A 12,593-nucleotide genomic window follows, 5' to 3' on the forward strand; every position below is an offset into this window, starting at 1 on the left:
TACGGTTTTCAGTTTGGTTTCAGGTACTTCTTGTAGCGGAGGGAAGAGCTCGGGATGACTGCATCGCACACACCATGATGTTTTAGCCTTGGATAATTTGTTCTGATATGATATGTTTAGACATGATACTCTAATTAAATAGGTTTGAATGAATGGTTTGATAACTATGGTTTTTATTATAGTTTTAAAATGAAATTTTTGGACATGATTTTTGGGATGTTACAGTCGTTGCTGATGTTCCGATTAGAGGTCGCGCACCTTTCCTTTCTTCATTCCTTTTTGCTTCTATTTTGTCGTTGCCGGTATCGTGCTTGGTTGCGCTGCCACTGTTGTTTCCATTTCTAAAGAAGATGAAAGCTATAAGCTGATGTCGCTGCTGTGTGCGAGGCTGGTGACTATTGTTGCTGGTGATATTGGTTATAGGCTGTGAAATCCTCTCCTTCTCCATCTCTCCTCTGCTGCTTCGTCGCCGTTGCCGCTCTGTCGGTTGTTCTAGTGCACCATCCCGTTCGACTGCCATACGACGTCATGAGGGTGGTTGAGATAGGGTGCTCATTGTGGTAGTGAACTCGTGTTTTGAGTATGTGTACACGTGTTGGTGTGTGGTTTCTTGAATGGGAACCCAAAGAGAACCCACCACCACCACTAACCCTAGATATAATTTTATGTAAAAACCCTAGAATCGAGAAGCTCTATTTTGGGCAATAATCCGGCGTGTATTTGGGCTATTCACTGGATTATTATTTCACCCGAGAACGACTAAGTCAAACCTTAATCAATCATACCCTTAAGTGAGTAAGTCCTTAATGGGTTAAGTGTTCTTACTTAACCCTAATCGTCATTTTATGTGAAACCTTAATCGTCATTTTATTTGAAACCCTAATCATCATTTATGTGAGGTAGTCATTGTTGCAAGTGACGATAACATGTGATCGGGTATTGACTCAAGTACCTTCTTGTAAGTGATTGGAAGTGAGTTGAAGGTAGGTGATTGGAAGTGAGTTAAAGCTAATAGAGTTCTTCATTACTTCAGTGGTTATCTACACACATATCGAGGTGAGTTTCGCCTTACTGTACCCTGTGGGTAGAAGGCACCAAGCCGTCCCACTAGTTTTGATTATCTGCTAGTAGAGGGATTCCTTAGGGACTGTATTTAGTCATGTAGGATAGACTGAGGACTCTTGATCTAGGCTCTCTTACATGTTCCTTGTTTGGCCGTGATTCTAGAGTAGGATCACCTATCTGGGTGACTATCTCACCTCTGAGTATATACGGTCATGCATTCTTTGGATTGTTGATATTGAGTATGCTGCTATGTTGTAGTGATATGTTAGATCTGTGTTCTGGTATTGAGTATGCTGCTATGTTGTAGTGATCTGTTAGATCGGTGTTCTAGTATCGAGTATGCTGCTATGTTGTAGTGATCAGTTAGATCTGTCTCCTGGTATTGAGTATGTTGCTTTGTGGTAATAACCTGTAGAAATATATATTATTTATGCTTGTTGGTTATCATTCATGGAGTGCCCTTAGGGATTGTCAATGGTCATGTAGGATAGCCTGAGAACTCTTGGTCTAGGCTCTCTTGCATGTTCCTTGTTTGGTTGTGGCTCTAGAGTAGGACCATTTGTTCAGGTGGCTATCTCACCTCTGGTTACTCATGGTTACACATTCTATGGGGGTTAGTTGGTAGTGGGACTGTATGTTGTGAGATGATTAGTAGGCTTTAGTGAGCTGTATGATTGTTGTTTGCATGTATTATGTTCCTACTTGATCTTGATTATTTATATGTCGACATATTGTGTTTGGTTGGGTTGAGGCGGTCCTGCTTTGTGCGGTAGGCCAAGATACCTGATGCGGTCCGACTGTAAGCCGTAAGCACAGAGGCTTGGGAGGAGCGGTAGGGTTGAGGCGGTAGTTCAACAAACCCTGGGTATTCCAACCTGATGGTTGATTGGACCCGACATATTGTTATTCTAGCCCGAGGCTGATTGGGCCAATATGCTTATCATACGAGGGTATTCCATCCCGAGGATGACTGGACTCATCGTGGACATGCCTGGTATTCCATCCCGAGGTTGATTGGGCTATGCATGAGTATTTGTATTTATGCTTGTTTTTCGTAATGGTATTTTGGGGGAAATTCACTAAGCCTTGTGCTTATAGTTTTGTTTATGGTTTTAGGTTCTTCAGATGATCAGAGTGGCAAGGCGAAGGCGTGACCGTACACATCCTTGGTTTTACAACAGATTGGATCTTGGGAAACTCTTATTTTCAAATAATGTTTTAGAACACTATTTTTGTAAACATTTTATTAGTAAAAGGATTGTTTTGAAAAGTTTAAATTTGTTGAAATTTTTAGGATGTTACAAGTTGGTATCAGAGCCTTGGTTTAAGTGAATTGGAGGAACACTCGTGTGAATCCAGTCTCAAACTAAGGAAAAAGATTTTTAAAACAAATTTTAATTGTTTTTCAAAATAATCAAGGAGGATGAGATGTGTATGATCAGCCGAAGCCAATAAGTAGACCCCAAATTACCACACAGTTATTTGAGATTATATTATCTTATGTTAGAACAACATGCTAGTGATAAGATAGGGATCCTCAAGAATCGTATGATAGAATTGCCTGATATTTAATGCCTTATCTTTTATAGAATACCTTATTGATTGTTTTATGACTCTTTCTTGTGTGAACTAACTATTTTGTGAATGCGCTAAGTCACATACTGCATGGGTTAAATGGTCCTGCTGCACAGCTTTTGTTTAAGTCCAACCGTTGTAGGATTGAATCCTTTAGCTTAAGATTGTTTAAGTTGTGTAGTATGTGATAGTGTTCATGCAATAGTTATTTGGCACCAATTGAGGGTCATGTGGTAGTTGATGGTAGGATGAGTTATGTGGGGTCAACCGGTCAGTCGTCATATGGGTAGCTTTCCTCTAGGGAGTAAGGATAGAGTGCATGAGTATGTTTGAGTGTAGTGTATTGTTAGGGTTGTCGTGATGATCCTCTGAGACAACTATGGGTAGGTGTGGAAAGTAGTATGGGCCCGTACTACTGAAAGCACAAGACCCATACGCGTATCAGGGAACTCACAAACCCTAGAGTTTTGTTAGGAATTGGTTCCGCTGCTGTTATATGCGTTTTGTCTGATATCTCCCTGGATTGTTTTCATTATGGCGAGTACGAGATGATTTCAGGATGGATCCGGATTAGGATTAGGAGCATATGGTTAGGATGAGCTAGCATTGTCCGAGGACCAAGTCAGGGAGATCATTCATGAGGAGGTTGCTTCCTTTGTCCCGTGGCAGATATTGGAACTGGTTGAATCTGTCAAGGCCGCTATGATGGAGTACTTTGATGACTGATATGCTACACTTTCTGAGGTTGTTGTTGCTGCAGCAACCGCAACTGTTGCTATCATTGGGGCTCGAGGAGAGAAAGACTTCCAGTATCGGAATTTTGATCGTATGAAGCCCCCAGAGTTTGATGGGGTCTCGGACCCGATCATGGAGATGAGATGGTTGTCTGACGTGGAGGGTTGTTTCTTTACGTGTTTTTGTCTAGATGACCAAAAGGTCAAGTATGTCCTAAATCTTCTCAAGTTGGGGGCAAGGGATTAGTGGACACTAACGACTTGTTCTTATACTCCTGAGCAGAGGGACGCAATGACTTGGGAACAGTTCTCGGAGATGTTCTGTACAAGGTATGTTCCACTGGTAAATATGGAGAGACTGGCCTAGGAGTACCCGGATCTGAGACAAACGACCGAGTTGGTGACGGAGATCACAAAGATGTTCAATGAGAGGGCTTTTTTTCAGTCGTGAGTTCGCTGCTTTAGAGCAAGCTCAGATGACTCGGTATTTGAGCATGATCAAGACGGATATTCGACAGTTTGTGTCCATCCAGAGCTGTGGTTCTCTCGCTGAGCTTCAGAATGTCGCGAGGAGACAAGAGATTGAGATAGAGACCCATGTGAGTGAGCAATGTCAAGCTTTGAACCAGTCCCAACCTGCAACAAAGCGGTTCAAGTCCGCCGGCCAGAGTTCAACATCAGTTGGAGGGGGCGCAGATCTATTGCATATCGTTAGTTTGGCAAAGAGGGTCATTTTGGAAGAGACTGTGGGCGGAGTGCGTGGGTTTGTTTTCATTGTGGTAAGGAATATCACATTAAAGCTCATTGTCCTTCTCTCAGTGAGGTGTTGGATCCTACGCCCTTAGCTTGGTAGTTACCCGATATGGTCGTCAGGAGACCGTCGGGGTCCCGAGGATTAAGTTTTGAGTTGGCAGTTCTTCTAGTTAGCTGCTTTGGTAGTATTGATATTTATATGTAGTTCTCTTGTTATGTATGGATTAATTATCTTTGGCCTCGACTGTATGCGAGTTGGAATGTATGAATGTCATGTGAAATCAGATTCTCCTATGTGTGTGGATATTAGTGGTTGAGATCAAGTAATAGAGTTCCAGTTAGTCGGAGTATCTAAGGAATATGAAGTCCTCAGTTTCTAGCATATCTTAAGTGGGGGAGAGTGGAACCTCGCCAAGATTCGGTTCCAGTCAGATTTCTATGAGTTTCAGACTTCCGTGCAACTACTAAACCTTTGGGTTTCGTGACAAGCTCACCGTCAGCTGTTGGACATTCCCTTCGATTCGTATTTATCTTAGGCGTGATAGCATATTTAGGGTGTGTTTGTGCTTAGGCCTTAAGCTGTTAGGAGTTCAGGTTGAGGGCTGCTTCTCTATTATCGTATGATCGAGGGGGTAAGCCTCAGTGCTGATAGTGGATAGCTCAACTATGTTGTCGGAGCAGAGTAAGAGTGTGGTTCGGTTCAATAGGAGGTCGGTTAACTTTTTTGCGGTGATACCCTTTTGGAGTGGGATTAGAGTGTCGGTGTTTGGCCGAGAGGCTTAGAGACCGATTGCTTCTGCGGATTTTCGTCCATCTTGGTCGTTGTGGGGGAGTGCATCATAAAGTAGAAGCGGGAGCTGATTTCGAGGGCCAAATCTAATTTAAGTGGGGGAGAAATGTAACATTCCGTTTAAAATAAATAAATAAGTAAATAAATAAATAATAAGCCCTAAGACCCCAAGTTGTATTTTATATTTTATTTTATTTTAGCCCTAAACCCGTAATAATTTATTAGTATTATCCATAAGGAGTTAAATGATATAATTTCCAGTTTTGGGGTCTATATCGTAAAATTAGGACTTAAAATGTAAAGAAATTCGTGAGCAAGTGTTGTTTAGTAATTATTGGATTTAAATTAAAAAGGGTTTGTGGTGGCAGGGACCAATCTTGTACAATTTAACTTAAGTTTGGATTTGGAGACGGCGGGCTTAAACCCGTCACCCATGCCTTCCCCTCATCTCGCTTACACCTGAAAAATACCCTAACCCTAATCTTATTCTTCTGCCGCCGCATCTTGCCATCCAGCCGCCACCACCCCTCCTTCTAGTTTTTCCGACCAGCCAAGACTCGAAGAACCTTGCTGCCGGTGATATCGAAGACTGACGACCCGTGAGACGACATCGCGTCCGTCGGAGACCATGATGAGCGAAGCTTAGGACCGTCGTTGTTGATGTTTCGATTAGAGGCCGAGCACCTCTCCTTTCTCCATTCCTTTTTGCTGTTGTTTCGTAGCTGCCGGTACCGGGCTTGGTTGCGTCGCCATTGCTGTTTCCATTGCTGACGAAGACGAAAGCCGTGAGCTGACGCCGCTGTTTTGGGCGAGGCTGGTGACTATTGTTGCTGGTGATCTTGGTTATAGGCTACGAAACCCTCTCCTTCTCCATCTCTCTTCTACTGCTGCGTCGTCGTTGCCGCTCCGATGGTTGTTCCATTGTCACCATCCCGTTCGACTGCTATATGCCGCCGCGATGGTGGCTGAGATTGGGTTCTCGTTGCAGCAGTAAACTCCTGTTTTGAGTATGTGTACATGTGTTGGTGTGTGTTTGCTTGACAGGGAACCCAAAGAGAATCCACCACTGCCACTATGAGGAGGTGATGGCTGCCACCTCCTACCGCTGTCGGCCACCGTTTTTGGTGGTTGTATTGGGTTTTTCTTATTTTTTTGGTCCTAGTGTGTGTTGTAAGAAATTGTATGTGTGTTGGATTGTTGGAATTATTACTCAAACCACTGCTGTGAGTGGGTGGCTGCTGCCTCCTACCACCATGGACCGTCGCCGACCACCACCGCCCGAGTGGCAGTTGGTGGTGCCCAATTTATTAATTATATATTTATTTAATTAGTTAATTATTTAACTTTAGGATTTAGAAACCCTTATTAAGGTTTAGAAAACCCTGATATCAAGAAAACCCTAATTTTGGAGTTGGTCGGGACCCGCGTTAAAACTATTAATTAAACCTAAAATAATGCTTAATAATTCTCCACAATTAACTTGATGCAATATTGGACTTAATGGATTAATTCCTTAATGGGTTAAGTGAGGAAAACTAACCCTAGATATCATTTTATATAAAAACCCTAGAATCGAGGAGCTCTATTTTAGGCAATAATCGGGCGTGTATTTGGGCTATTGACTGGATTATTATTTCACACGAGAACGACTAAGTCAAACCTTAATCCGTCATACCCTTAAGTGATTAAGTCCTTAATGGGTTAAGTATTCTTACTTAACCCTAATCGTCATTTTATGTGAAATCTTAATCGTCATTATCATTTTATGTGAGGTGGTCATTGTTGCAAGTGAATATAACCTGTGATCGGGTATCGAATCAAGTACCTTCCTGTAAGTGATTGGAAGTGAGTTGAAGCTAGGTGGTTGGAAGTGAGTTGAAGCTAATAGAGTTCTTCGTTGCTTCAGTGGTTATCTACATGCATATCGAGGTGAGTTTCACCTCACTGTATCCGTGGGTCGAAGGCACCAATGCCGGCCCACTAGTTTTGGTTATCTGCTAGTAGATAGATGCCTTAGGGATTATATATAGTCATGTTGGATAGACTGAGGACTCTTGATCTAGGCTCTCTTACATGTTCCTTGTTTGGTTGTGGTTCTAGAGTAGGATCATCTGTCCGAATGACTATCTTACCTCTGAGTATATACGGTCATGCGTTCCTTGGATTGTTGATATTGAGTATACTGCTATGCTTTAGTGATCTATTACATTTGTGTTCTGGTATTGAGTATGCTGTTATGATGTAGTGATCAGTTAGATACGTGTTCTGGTATTGAGTATTCTGCTATGTTGTAGGGATCTGTTAGATCTGTTTTCTGGTATCAAGTATGTGGCTATGTTGTAGTGATTAGTTAGATTGGTCTCCTGGTATTGAGTATGTTTCTTTGTGTAGTATCCTGTTTTGGATCGTCCGTGATTAGGGTTCGTGGGCTGCAACCCGGGCATGAGGAAGTCTCGGGGTTGCGACGAGTTGCTAGAAGCGTAGGGCAACTCGTCATCTTTCCGTGGATATGAGGTTCATTGGAAACGGATTTATATCGTGGAAGCAATGGAAGTTTGAAGTTTTGGCAGGATTAATCCCTTATTTGAGAAAGGTGGTAGTTGAGTACGTTGGGCGTACGTGTATGTATGCTTAGTGTACTCATGTGCATGATTTTTAAGCGGAGCCACCTAGTATGTTGGGCGTATCAGAGGGTACGTTGGGCGTACTAGGAATATAATGAAAACCCTAGTTTTGGGTGTGTTCCTATATAAAGAATGAGATGGCTTCATATATGGCCACCATCCTCAGATTGAAACCCCTCTTCAACCCTAAACCTTCGTTCATGGATCTTGTGTGTGCATTTGTGAGCCTTTGAGTGTTTTTGTGTGTTCTTGAAGTGAAGAAGAAGCTTTGGAGAAGGAGTGAGAGTCCAGGCCCTTGGATCTGAGCATGTCTATGTTGGGAGCTTCATATAGAAGTATAAAGCTTCAAACTTTGTCACTCTTTTGATTTGTGTATCTTAGTAGAGCATTTTAGGGTTTTGTCCCAAAATTTGGAGACTTTATGAGATATTGAGCTCCAGAGACTTTGATCAACCCCTTTGAGTGTATTTAGTGGTGTAATGTCATAAAAATCAAGACTTGCATGTTGGAATCAAGCCATGCATGAGATATGAGCATTTTGTGATAGAAGAATGAGAGTTTTGTGAGTTGGTAACCTTATCAGCCATGAAAAGGCTTAAAGTCACTGACTATATGGAGTAAGAGCCATTAGGGAATCTAGATATGGGATTTGATTTAATGTCTTAACGGGTTAATACCAAAGGAGTATGAAAAACAATCATGGTTGTATGCTGAGCGTAATTCCAGTACACCCCGTGTAATGACCAAGTGTCCCCGGTGGCCAATCTGGATTCGAGAGTATGTTGAGCGTACCAAGGGAGGTATGCCCCGCGTAACCTCACTGTGGACTTTTGGGCTAAGTCTAATTTTGGGCCTTGAGTGTTGGGCCTGGAGTTTAGGCTTGCTGTACTAGAGTTCTTGACTAGAGGAATATATATATATATATATATATATATATATATATATATATATGTGTGTGTGTGTGTGTGTGTGTGTGTGTGTGTATGCTTTGGGCCCTTGAGTTGGGCTTGCCATTTAGATTTGAGAGTTGGGCCTCGAGAGAGCCCATTTATTATTGGGCCTTGGTGGGCCCATTGGGTTTTAGATTATTATTGGGCTGGTTAGTGGGCTACCTTGAGGCCTAATGAGTGAGATTATGGACTTAGTTCCAAATTGGTTTAATTGTGGGTTTTGCTCAGAGATAGAGGCCGGTGCGCAGCAGCAACGTTTATAGGGGTTGTTCATCATCCGAGGTGAGTCTTCTCACTGTACTTTACCATGAGTGGTATCTATGTGTGACCGGAGGGTCTTATGCGGTTATTGAATTATGTGATATTATGTATTTTTTTTTGTGTGATATATATGCTATATTTTGTGTTTACTGAGGTTGGACCGGAGGGTCCAACCGGAGTGTGGGACCGGAGGGTTTCCACTGAGACACGACCGGTGGGTCCAACCCGAGTTGTGAGACCGGAGGGTCTCACTGAGACACATGACCGAAGGGTTTATACCGAGTCGTGAGATTGGAGGGTCCATACCGAGACGCATGAGACCGAAGGGTCCATACCGAGTTATAGCCATGAGAGGCTTATTATTTGTGCATGTGGTATTTTGGGGAACTCACTAAGCTTTGTGCTTATCGTGTTATGTGTTATGTGTTTCAGGTTTTTCTTAGGATCGCCGGAAGGCACCAACTTGATTGTACACACCAGTGAAAGACTTATGTTTTGAGGATCCTGGATTTTAATCAAACATTTATGGAGTTATGAATTTGTAAATTAAATAAATGAGATTTTTGTGAAATGTGTTATGAGAATTATGTGATTTTAAATGCAATTTTTGTTTGAAAATTTACGGTGTTACAAGTTGGTATCAAAACCTTGGTTTGAGGGATCCGGATACACCTTCGGGTATGTCTGGACTCAAACTGGGGATTTGAGATGGCTGGCATCGTAAGGAGTTCTTCAGCAGCTGATGGCAGAGAAGTGTGAGAACCTAGGAAGAGCCTAGGGAGTGACCTTAGTCAGATGAGTACGCTGATAGAGGAGAGGATTCGCTGGGGAGCGACTAGGTTTAACGGGATTGGTGATCGAGAAGGTTGAGCAGCTACTTAGGAAATCTGGGACAATCCGTATGGAAAGTATGGGCAGATGTGGCAGGTAGTATGGTCCCGTAATACTGAAAGCAAAGGACTCGTACTCGAAACACGGAGAATTCTAAAGGTTCTAAGTAGCATATTCAGAGGAGATAACATGGTTCGAGTACCATGATTCATAGCAAATCGAGAGGTGATCATATGGTTCGAGTATCGTGATTCGTGGCGGTTAGTGCTTCTGGTTTTACAAGTTATCCTGTTGTGATTGATTAGACTGAGATTAGATGTGATAGAGTGTGAGGCTAGAGGGCCATGTTGAACGAGTTTCAATGGAGCATACCTTGAGAGGGAAATCGAGTTAGTTTCCGAGAGATTTTTGGTGAGATACCAGTTGGAGTCGCAGGACTCAGGGATGAGTAGAGATGATGCTTATTGGAGGATCGCATTCTGAGTTGAGCAATCGACTGATATATGAGGCGTCACCTTCTGTGGCAAGAGTTGTGGTGTCCCCGTTTCTTGGGAGAAGCAAAAGAGATGATGAACTTCCGGTTTCAGAGTTTGGAGGTAAACCCCATGGGGGTAGCATAGTTATTTGAGAATGTTTGCGACAAGGTATTTCTTATACCATGAGAGAGCCATTTGTGGGACTAAGATGGAAGAGAACAATGAGGTGCCTTATTGAGGGAGGCATGCTTTTAGCAGTAGTTTCAGGTGGTTAAGAGGAGTATATCAGGGTGGTGGCCCTCGTTATCTACGTTGTGTATCGACTGTGAGAGTAAGGTCTCTTGCTTTTATGATGATTCCCGTGATGGTAGGCTGGTCGAGGAGTCAGAGACGAAGTGCGTGATAGTGCATTATGTTCCGGACCGAGAGTCAGGGCTAATTCGGAACAGTTGGGGTATCCAGCGGTATATCGGTATGAGGCTTCTAGATGACTAGAGGCAGCCACGTTGGGACGATTCTGAGATTTTTTGTCTGAGTTACGGGATATTTGGAGTTGCTTGGTTCCATCAGGAAGATCATTGAGGTGATTATGTGGTACGTTCTAAAAGTCAAGTGTGATATACTTGGTGAAACAGCCTATGGAGTAGGTTGTTGGTATGCCAATTGGTGATGGTTCGAACCCTGAGTGGGGGAGAACTGAGTATTCTATTAAGAGGATCAACGACCCGTTCAAGTGCGGTTAGAGAACTAGTTAAGGAGATCTACGGTGCGGACACATGAGACCTGGGTTATTGGTGGATAAGGCGAGGTGGATTGCACGGGAAGATGTATGAGTATGTGTTTAAGAAAGGATGAGTGAATCCACAGCAGGTGGCCATTGGTCAGAGAATTTATTGTAGCTAGGAATTTTTCGGGTTGTAAATGTTGAGTTCGAGGCGGTTGGGTCGCTGAGTTCAGGGTGCAATAGCAGATATTTGCGGGTATTGGTATAGATTGTGGTCTATACTCCAGGAGGGGCAGCATTTGATTTGTCAACCAATTTCAGAGTAGGTATGAGTAGTACGTGTGGGTGGTGATCAGCAGAGGGTAGAGCTTCGGATTTTCGTCAATGTGTTTTCATTCGTTGACAATTCTTCCGTGTTTTAATTTATGAGAGGGGAATATTTCGAGGTTTTGAGTTGCATAAGTGGAAAATCAGTGGTTGAGGCAAGACATCGTGAGATGTTGTGATGGTGTACCGAGGTACCCAGGTGATTTTGTTCCAGTGTGAACCCATTAGTTAATTGTCGCCGGAGTGGGACTGTCTAAGGGTGTATTTATGCTGAGACTAGTGCCTTGCCTACGAGAACTTTCATCAGGAGTGGTAGTGCATAAGCTGGGTGGGTGTAAGCACCTATCTATGTTGAGCTGTGGAGCAAGAGTTGGTGAGCTCAGTGTAGTGATGACTTGACGATGAGATTATGGGGGATATGAGAGCAAGTGAATCTGAGTGGGAGGTAATTACTTGGGATTATCAGGAAAAACCATGGAGTGAGCCCATGGTGAGCCAGTGAACGAGAGTGTGTTGTAAGACTACGGGGATCCATAGCATCCATGAGTAAGTGGGATAGAGTGTTGTGGTACTGCAGGGAGCTGTAGTATTAATTATCAGCGAAAGAGTGTCGTGATACTACAGGAGGTCGTAGTATTCACTGGATAGCGGTAGAGTCATATGATTACGGGGAGCCGTAACATACATGAGTCAGAGAGCGAGTCATATATTTACAGGGAGCCATAACATACATAAGTCAGAGAGTGAGTCATATATTTATGGGGAGCCGTAACATACATGAATCAGAGAGAGTATCGTATAATTACGGGGAGCCATAACGTACATGAGTAAGAGAGAGAGAGAGAGAGAGTATCGTAAGACTATGGGGTGCTGTAGCCTTACTAGTCATGGTGTGACACAAAGCGGATTTTAGGCCTGGGTAGCCTTACTAGAGGAGTCTTGGAGGGCCTGGTGGCCTGGTGGCTGAACCAAGGGCGAGACTGTGGTCTCGGCAGTGGTCGGAACCCGTGGTGTTTTGAGTTATTGAGGGCCTGTCGGGAATCGGACGGACCGAGGTGTAATGCATGAGTATAATCATGGAGCATGGTTCATGAGTTGAGCGCTAAATTGGAACGAGTGGTTCCAATTTTGTTTCGGACCAGACTCTGATGGGTGAGTTTGGCTTTATCTGTGTAGAGGAAGAGCAGGTTGGGATTTCGGGTGGATCTCATTTCTGAGAGGGATGTGTTTCTGTTTGGTGTTTTAGACATGAGTAGCTTTTGGAAGTTTAACTATTGGGTCGGGAGTTAACCTGGTGCTCAGTGTTGGAAGGGACTTGCGAGAAGAGTTGGGGCTTATGATTGTGGGTGTTAGAGGATCGTTCCGAGCTGACATGATCATTTTCTTGTGTCATGGGAGAGAGTTTTAAGGATCATTCCTTCAGAAGAGTTCTGATAGCTACTCAGGCGGTGGGTCCATGGTGGGACATGACCTTTCTGTTCCT

Source organism: Lactuca sativa, chromosome 9, assembly GCF_002870075.4.
Source record: "Lactuca sativa cultivar Salinas chromosome 9, Lsat_Salinas_v11, whole genome shotgun sequence".
Taxonomy (NCBI): domain Eukaryota; kingdom Viridiplantae; phylum Streptophyta; class Magnoliopsida; order Asterales; family Asteraceae; genus Lactuca; species Lactuca sativa.